Source organism: Grammomys surdaster, unplaced genomic scaffold (assembly GCF_004785775.1).
Source record: "Grammomys surdaster isolate TR1022 unplaced genomic scaffold, NIH_TR_1.0 125049, whole genome shotgun sequence".
NCBI classification, from domain to species: Eukaryota; Metazoa; Chordata; class Mammalia; order Rodentia; family Muridae; genus Grammomys; species Grammomys surdaster.
This window is the reverse complement of record NW_021619961.1, coordinates 505366-513088: the sequence shown is the minus strand read 5'-3', so window position 1 is coordinate 513088 and position 7723 is coordinate 505366.

Genomic DNA, 7723 nt, shown 5'->3' with positions numbered 1-7723 from the left:
CTTCTTCTTCTTCTTCTTCTTCTTCTTCTTCTTCTTCTTCTTCCTCTTCCTCTTCCTCTTCCTCTTCCTCTTCCTCTTCCCCTTCTCCTTCTCCTTCTCCCTCTCCTCCTCTTCTTCCTCCTCCTCCTCCTCCTTCTTCTTTCTTCTTCTAATATCAGGTGCAAAATGTTCCTTTCTTTTTAATACAACACAAAAATTTATCATGATGGCATTAAAAATCAAAACAAAAAACCTGTCACAAATTTAACAGCTTAGCTAACACAATTTATCAATTTTTCCTGGGTTAATTAGTACACTCTCTGTCCATGTAGATATTTCATGTGCTGCTCCCATTCACCTCATCCCCAGGTCCTCAGAATTCCCTGCTTATTATCCTCCCGAATCAAAGTCTAGAATCTCATCTAATTCATCTGCTCAGTTTTCCCAAATCTCATTAAGCCATCTAAATTAGGAATGGCTGAGAAGGAGCTACCCTGGGACAAGTATTCTCTACTTGTGGACCTTAGCAAGCGAAGAAACAAATTGCCTGCTCCTAAAATATCACACTGGGGTAGGTATGGGAGAGCAGCTAGCAGAAATCTAGCTTTGAGAAAGAAGAAAGTTAAAAGCGAAAAACACCATTGTGTTTCAAGCAGTTTACAAATAGGACCAGGCAAACACAGGTTCAAAGGTCTAGGAATAGTCGTTGGAGGTCTGTGCATTTGTCTTGCTTGAGTCTTTCTCTGTCTTAAGATAGAAAGAAGATGGTGTCTTTGAGGTGGGGACATTGGTAACCATCTTTGTGGAGCCTTTCACAGCAATGGCAGGTTTCAGCATTCAGCTGTGGTGGGGAACAGTTTTGAAAAGCTGCTTAAAAATCTATTTGGGAAAAAGGAGACTCGGATTCTCATGGTAGCTTAGACACGCGCTCAAACCGGCATTTTGAACAAATCGACTTTGGGAAGTCTTTGGCAACCATCCTGTGACAGGTTGGTTGTGGAGACAAAAGGGGAGTGAAATAGCAGCTTCACACTCTGGAATGCTGGTGGTCAGGACAAAATCAGACCTTTAAGAGGACATCATTTGGCGGTGATGGCACACGCCTTTAATCCCAGCACTTGGGAGGCAGAGACAGGCGGATTTCTGAGTTCGAGGCCAGCCTGGTCTACAGAGTGAGTTCCAGGACAGCCAGGGCTACACAGAGAAATCCTGTCTCGAAAAACCAAAAAAAAAAAAAAAAAAAAAAGAGGACAGAGCAGTGACAGTAATGACAGAGGGCAGATCCAAAACTAAGCAGAGTGTTAGCAGATGAACTCTGAAAGGTGGTTTTCTGTGTGTATGTAAAGAAGCAGGATCTTCCAAAGTCTATGAATGAAGCAGATACACTTGGGTGACACTCCCTTCCCCAGAGAAGGTGGCACACTTGGCCCACCTGTGTGACCAGTGGGGATGGCCTGGACTGGCTCTCCAACTAGCTCAAAATTCAAAAGTGACCAGAAGCAGCCATTGCCTGTGTATTGTGCCAAAGCCAGCCGGCTTTTCCTGTATCCATGTGCACATGTGAGGAGCCCATGGGTTGTTTGGCTTTCTTCCACCATGACTTTTACACACTACAGGAAAACCAAAATTACATTAGAAAAAAACCAAAAGGAAACAGTACTACATTAGAATGCTACCTTCTGACCCACTAGCCTTGATGGTTATTTTTGCAAAGTCCCTGTGGAAATATCTTTGACTGGGAATGTTGAGAGACGCCAGAGCTGGTCCCATTGTGACCCTGGGTCTGATATCTCTGCAGTCCAGAATCCCATTCCATCTGACTGTGGTGTCTCTTTGCAAAAAAGAAAGGAAGAGAAAGCCATTTTTCCTCCATCACAATAAAGCTAACAGCTCACTTTTCTGTACTTAAAGCAAACCTTTCACCTAAGTTCTATTTTAGCTTCCTGGTTTAGCTTGTTTTAGTTAAAGAGCTTTTTTTCAGTAAGCTATAAAGACTGCAACATTGCAGAAGGTTCCAGCCTCTCTCCCTCCTCCCCCACCTGCTTTCTCATGGAGTAGAGACCGAGTAGGGGGCTCACACTCACTCACTGAGCCCATGGGCCACAGTGGAGCGGGAGTTGGGGGGGCAGGGCAAAGTGACTTTTATGTCCAGTATCTTTGAGGACCCGTCACCATCAGCCGCTGTCCCAGGCCAAATCCACCGTGGGATTTGGTTAGTCCCAGGACTGCACACTTGTGAATTTTGAGAATTTAGGAGAAAAATCACAAGACTAATGTAGGGATGAAGTTCCTGGCCACCCTCAGTACTCCCTGAGCTGGAGTTCAACTTGACTCTGGAAAGTCCCTCTTTTCTAGCTGCTCTCATGCCACAGATACCCCTTCTGCTGCAACCACGGCTGCTGTGCTGTCTGCAAATGTGTGATGTCATATCCTTCAGGTTGTGACAGAAGGGCTAGAGCTGAGCTAGGTTCTTTCAGTCCCAAGTCCTCTGCCCAGGCAACTCCTGGCCACATTGTACCATAGCCTTCCACTACATCGCCTTTTAAAACTTTTTTTTTTTTTTTTTTTTTAAACAAAACAAAACTCTTGATTCAGAGGCTGGAGAGATGGCTCAGTGGTTAGAGCACTGATGGCTCTTCCAGAGGTCCTGTGTTCAATTCCCAGCAAACCACATGGTGGCTCACAACCATCTGCAATGGGATCAGATGTCCTCTTCTGGTATGTCTGAAGATAGCTACAGTGTACTCATATGCATAAAATAAAATAAATAAATCTGGAGCGATGGTTCAGCAATTAAGAGTAGTTGTTGCTCTTCTAGAAGATCTGAGTTTTGCTCCCAGCACCCACATATACAATTTTCTGTAATTTCAGCTCCAGGGGACCCATCATCCTCTATCCTCCATGGGCTCCTACACTCAGATGAGTACAAGTCCATACACAGGCATACACAATTAAATTTTTTTTAATTGAAAAAAGATAATAAAAATGAATAATTTTCAAATGTCTTGATTCACAATATAAAGAAGGGAAACACAATTTCAACCAAACTAGTCTTATTCACTGGTAAACTCAAGTTATAATAGGAAAAATGTTCTTGCCATCACACCTGTGGGATGTAAGGCTTTTCTTTTGGAAGTAACCTTAAAGAGCGCACATTGTAATACTGGCAACTAGGTCCAGATGCGATTTCCACTAGAATTCCTGAGAAACATGAGACGGCATGGCTTTCTTAGGCTGGGAGTCTTTTGTCTCTTTCTGATTATGCTCAATAGTTTGATCCAGTTTGTCTAAGTCAAGCTGAATCCAGTTTCATCCTTACCCCTTCTTGGATCGTTTTCCTACCTGCCACGACACCCACAGGACCCTTGAATTCACATGCTTTACACAAAGGCCCATTACCTGTGTCTTCAGCAACAGGTCGGCTTTGTGAGACATGCTGGTGATGGTGGGCTTCCGGAAATCTGTGCCCACATACCCTCAGCTGCGTCTACTCTCTCTAGTTTGATCTCCCTCATTCTCTTATGTCCTGCTTTTTAAAAGAGCTGGCAGGCATTCCAGTCTAGAAGCTTCGCTCATTCTCCCATAGCTGATTCTACACAAGTCCAACCTGGCCTCGTTCTTCCTTGCTCCTGCAGGCTGTACCCACAGAAGGTAGTCAGGGATGGGTGCTGCAAAGCAAAGGAGGTGGCCTGTAAGGGACAAAGCATGGCTCTCTTTCAGGTGGCATTGATGAGCTGAACAGTTTCTTGGCAACATCTGGTTATCTATCAGGCATGCCCCTCCTTCTGAGGACAGTGGTTGTTCCTACGTTTGCTCTCCATGGGAGAGAAGAGGGGAGGAATGAGCGAACACCTAGGGAACACGGAGTTAGGTTTCTGGGTGTATTGGATTATGTTGTGGTGGTCAAAGGCCTGCCCCATCGCACCGGCCCTGTCCCTCATTGATATAGTGGCTTAGACAAGGCACCATAACATTGTTTGCAGGTGCAGTTGTGAAGCACTTACCTTAGAACCTGGTCTGGAGTACCAGCCTGTCACATACTATTGTTACACCTATGTCCCCAGCCCTGTGGTGCCCATCTTATAGATAAGAAAATGGAACAGCTTACTGAACAGCGTACACCCCAACTCCTTAACTCCCACAGTAACGGCATTTCTCCCTCCACCAATGGTAGTAGGGACTGAACCTGTGGCCTCATACATGCTAGGCAAACATCATGTATTTCCTTCTCTTAAGTTATTGAGTTATTAGCTTTGAACTCATTCTAGTCCAGGCTGTGCTTGAGCTTGTACTCGCCTACCCCAGTCTCCTGAGTAGCTGGGGTCACAGGTCAGTTCCACCAAGCCGGCCCAGCTAAGGGTCCTTTTCCTACATTGAGCGGCCAAATACACAGTGCATGTGGGCAGTGGTCAGGCCATCAAGGTTTCTCATAACCTCTAGTCTGGCATTATCTCTACTTCTAAGAAGTCCTTAGTGGGCTGCATACGTTTCCTTAACACTGACAGCTTTGCAGGGTAGAGGCAGGAAAGCAACGAGTGGCAGAGCAGCTACTTTCTGGCTGGTCTGGGACGGCAGACTCAGGCATCTCCACAACACTGGAACTTGTAAGAAGAAATCCCTACCTCTCCTTCCCACTCAGCTGTTTGCCAGAGCACTGGGGAGCAGTGAGCCTGTGGTCTCAACACGGGCCAGAATCTAGATGTGGGTTTTCTGGTCATCAGGAGGCAGTGGGTACAGCAAGCCGTCTGTCCGGCATCCAGCAGCCGTCTGTCCGGCAGCATCATTACTCACCAGCTGGGGTCAGGCTGTGACAATTGCTTCCCTTTACTGTAGTTCAACCAATTTAAACTTATCCCTGACTAGCTTACGAATGAGTGAGACTCGGATTATGGTTATTTTATTTGGCTTTGACAATTACTGGGGGGTAACCTCTAATCTACTTTTCTAACTGCTGGCCTGGCTCCCTTCCCAGCAGTGTACCTCAGATACTTGCTGTTTCTCCTGGCCACATGCTCATGGTTCATTTCCCCTCATGGAGGCTTCCTCCTCTCCTCCTGTTCTCCCTCCTTCTCCTCCTGGTTGCTCTTCTCCATCCACAACCAGGTAACTCCAAACCCACCTACCTCTACCCCCTTGAGTCATTGGCTGTGGCCAGTTTTATTTAACCAATAATTCTAAATCAAGGAACAAGGTTTACACAACAAAAGCTTGTAAGTGTGAGAATTCACTTGTAGGAGTAAGACCATCTGGTACAGAATTTAGCATTACAATGTATAGCAACAGATCAAACCTTAACACTTTGTCTGTACAAGAATAAGACAGCCGTGGTACAGACAGTTGTAAATACTACTGGACACACAGGTATTAGCTGCTGGGCTAGCTCCAGTGAACATTACTTAGCGTTGTATTTGTTTGTGTTTCTAGTTGGAGATGATATATTAGCCCTTTTGTTCACCTATTTACCTGCTTAGCCAGCCATCTCCAGGGCTGCTGGACAGACAGACAGCTTTTCAGTGGGTGCAGATGAATGTCTTCCTGGCTCCCAGGACAGAGAAGTGGCTCACAGTGTCATGCTTTCGTTCTCATCTATCTAGTCCCACCTTGCTTTGCCTGCCACCTCCAGAATACCCTATTATGCTGGTCTGGTCAGCACAATGCAGAACTGGGTAAGAGGGCCTTCTAGGTCACTCAGGTGTACAGGCAGAACAGCATCCTGAGGTTTTGTCAGAATCAGCAGCAGCATCACCTTTCCCCAGGCCCAGATGTACATTGGGAATTGTTTCTTGAGACAGTGTACCTTCCTTGGCGTCCTTTACTTTGTGGTATTTTTTCCATTTGGTTGCCTAAGATGGCATAGTGTATCCTAGCAGTTGGGAACACTACTTCAATGGAGATACCCTGGTTCCAACAGCCTTTTATTTGACTAATTATTTTAAAGATTTATCTCATTAAAGTATAGGTATGTGCCATTTTTAAATGTGTGTGTGTGTGTGTTTGCAGGTGGCCATGGAGTCCAAAAGAGGATATCAGATCTCCTCTGGAGCTAGAGATACTGTGAACTGCCTGATACAAGCTCACTCAGGTCTTCTGCAAGAGCAGTACATGATTTTAACTGCTAAAATCTCCAGCAGCCTTTAAAAAATGCTGCCCAGTATGCTCTGGGAGGCAGGTACTCTCTGGAACATTGTGCTGAGGCGTTGTAGGGATTGTAGCTACTTCATAAGCCCCCTCACGCCATTCATTGGGAATTCAGACATTGTGAGTACTTGCTTCTCAAAGACAAGGCCATTACTACTCTTGAGAGAAGGGACTTCTCTCAGGGCAGTGGGATGTTACTGTGGCATGGCATCCATGAGGAGGGACCCAGAGGAGAAGGCAGGGGAGATGAATGAAGCATGAGCAGCAGTCGGAGGTACCCAGCGGATTCTTTCAGTCTTATTCCTATTCTATCTCCCTAGTCCGGGGCATGAGTTCTAATTTAGCCATTCTATTCCCTTTGTGTTTGCCAAATGTGGATGTGCAAAAAGAAAGTCAGAAAGGAAGGCATAGGAAGCCACAAAAGGCCTTCCCAGAGGAGGGGAAAATGCTCACAAAGTTGGCAGACAGGATACCAAAAAGCCATTCTGAGCCTAAGCACAAAAGAAGCTCTGAGGCGAGGCAGCTTTGTCTCCTGGTCACCTGCACTGGTTTCATTCAAACCTGTGTTTGGATGGCTCCGGAGTTCAGGCTAAGTCCTGAGCACTCTGGAGCTGAGGCAGCCCATGGTCAGTGAGAAGGTGAGGTGGCCTTCTTCCCACATTCTCTTGGCTGCTGCCTTAGTATTCGAAATCATGAATAGTCTCAGGTACTGAGCCAAGGCTCTCAGAAAAATGCAACCTCAGCTGCTTCGTCCCCGAGCCTCTCACCCCACCCCCACCCCAAGGTCTCAGCAGATCCCTCTTCTCAGCTCCTGAATGAACCTGCATTTCCTCTGCCCAGCTGGGGCTCTGGCTTCCTGTGTGCTCAGCCTTTACGTCTTCCCGGGACATTTGATGGGCTCAGGAAATTGCACCAGACAGAAGATAGGGCGGCAATCAATTAAAAAAAAAAATAACGTTTCTAAGAAAAATAAATCTAGGCTTCCCACAAGAGTTGTTTGTGTAACATATGCCCTAATGTCCATGGAACAATATATCTAATTTCTATCTCCTTTCTCGCCCCTCCCCATCTTAATAAGAAAGGAAATCGATTTTTAACCTTCTGATTCCCAGCATACTGACGATCCAGGAGCAAAGATTGCCTTTACTTTTAACCCATTCGTCAGATACTACCCTCCCTCTTCTCTGCCCGGCTTCGTTTCTCCCAGCTACTAGTTAGTATATTCACAGTGCATGACTCATGAAGCTGCAGCCTGATTGGATGAAAACCAAGTAGCATTCCTCCCCTCTCCCCCCGCGCCGCCCCAAACGGGTCAGTCAATTACAGCTATTCTCGGCTCCATTCACAGATTTATTAGCTCTCACACAACGAGGGAAATTCATTCGGCAAAGTTCATTCATAAAAATTTCAACAGCCTGGGTATCATCCGCTCAACTCAGCCTTCTGCTGTGCACAGGCTCCTCCTGAAAAAGACTGCAGGAAGGTCCGGGAGGGAAGGGTGCTCTGAGAAGGGGTGGGCCGACGAGATCGGACCCGAGCTGCACAGAGGATGCCCGGACCTCAAGCTGGAGGAACAATGCGGACCAGCGCCCGTCGCTAGGACTCC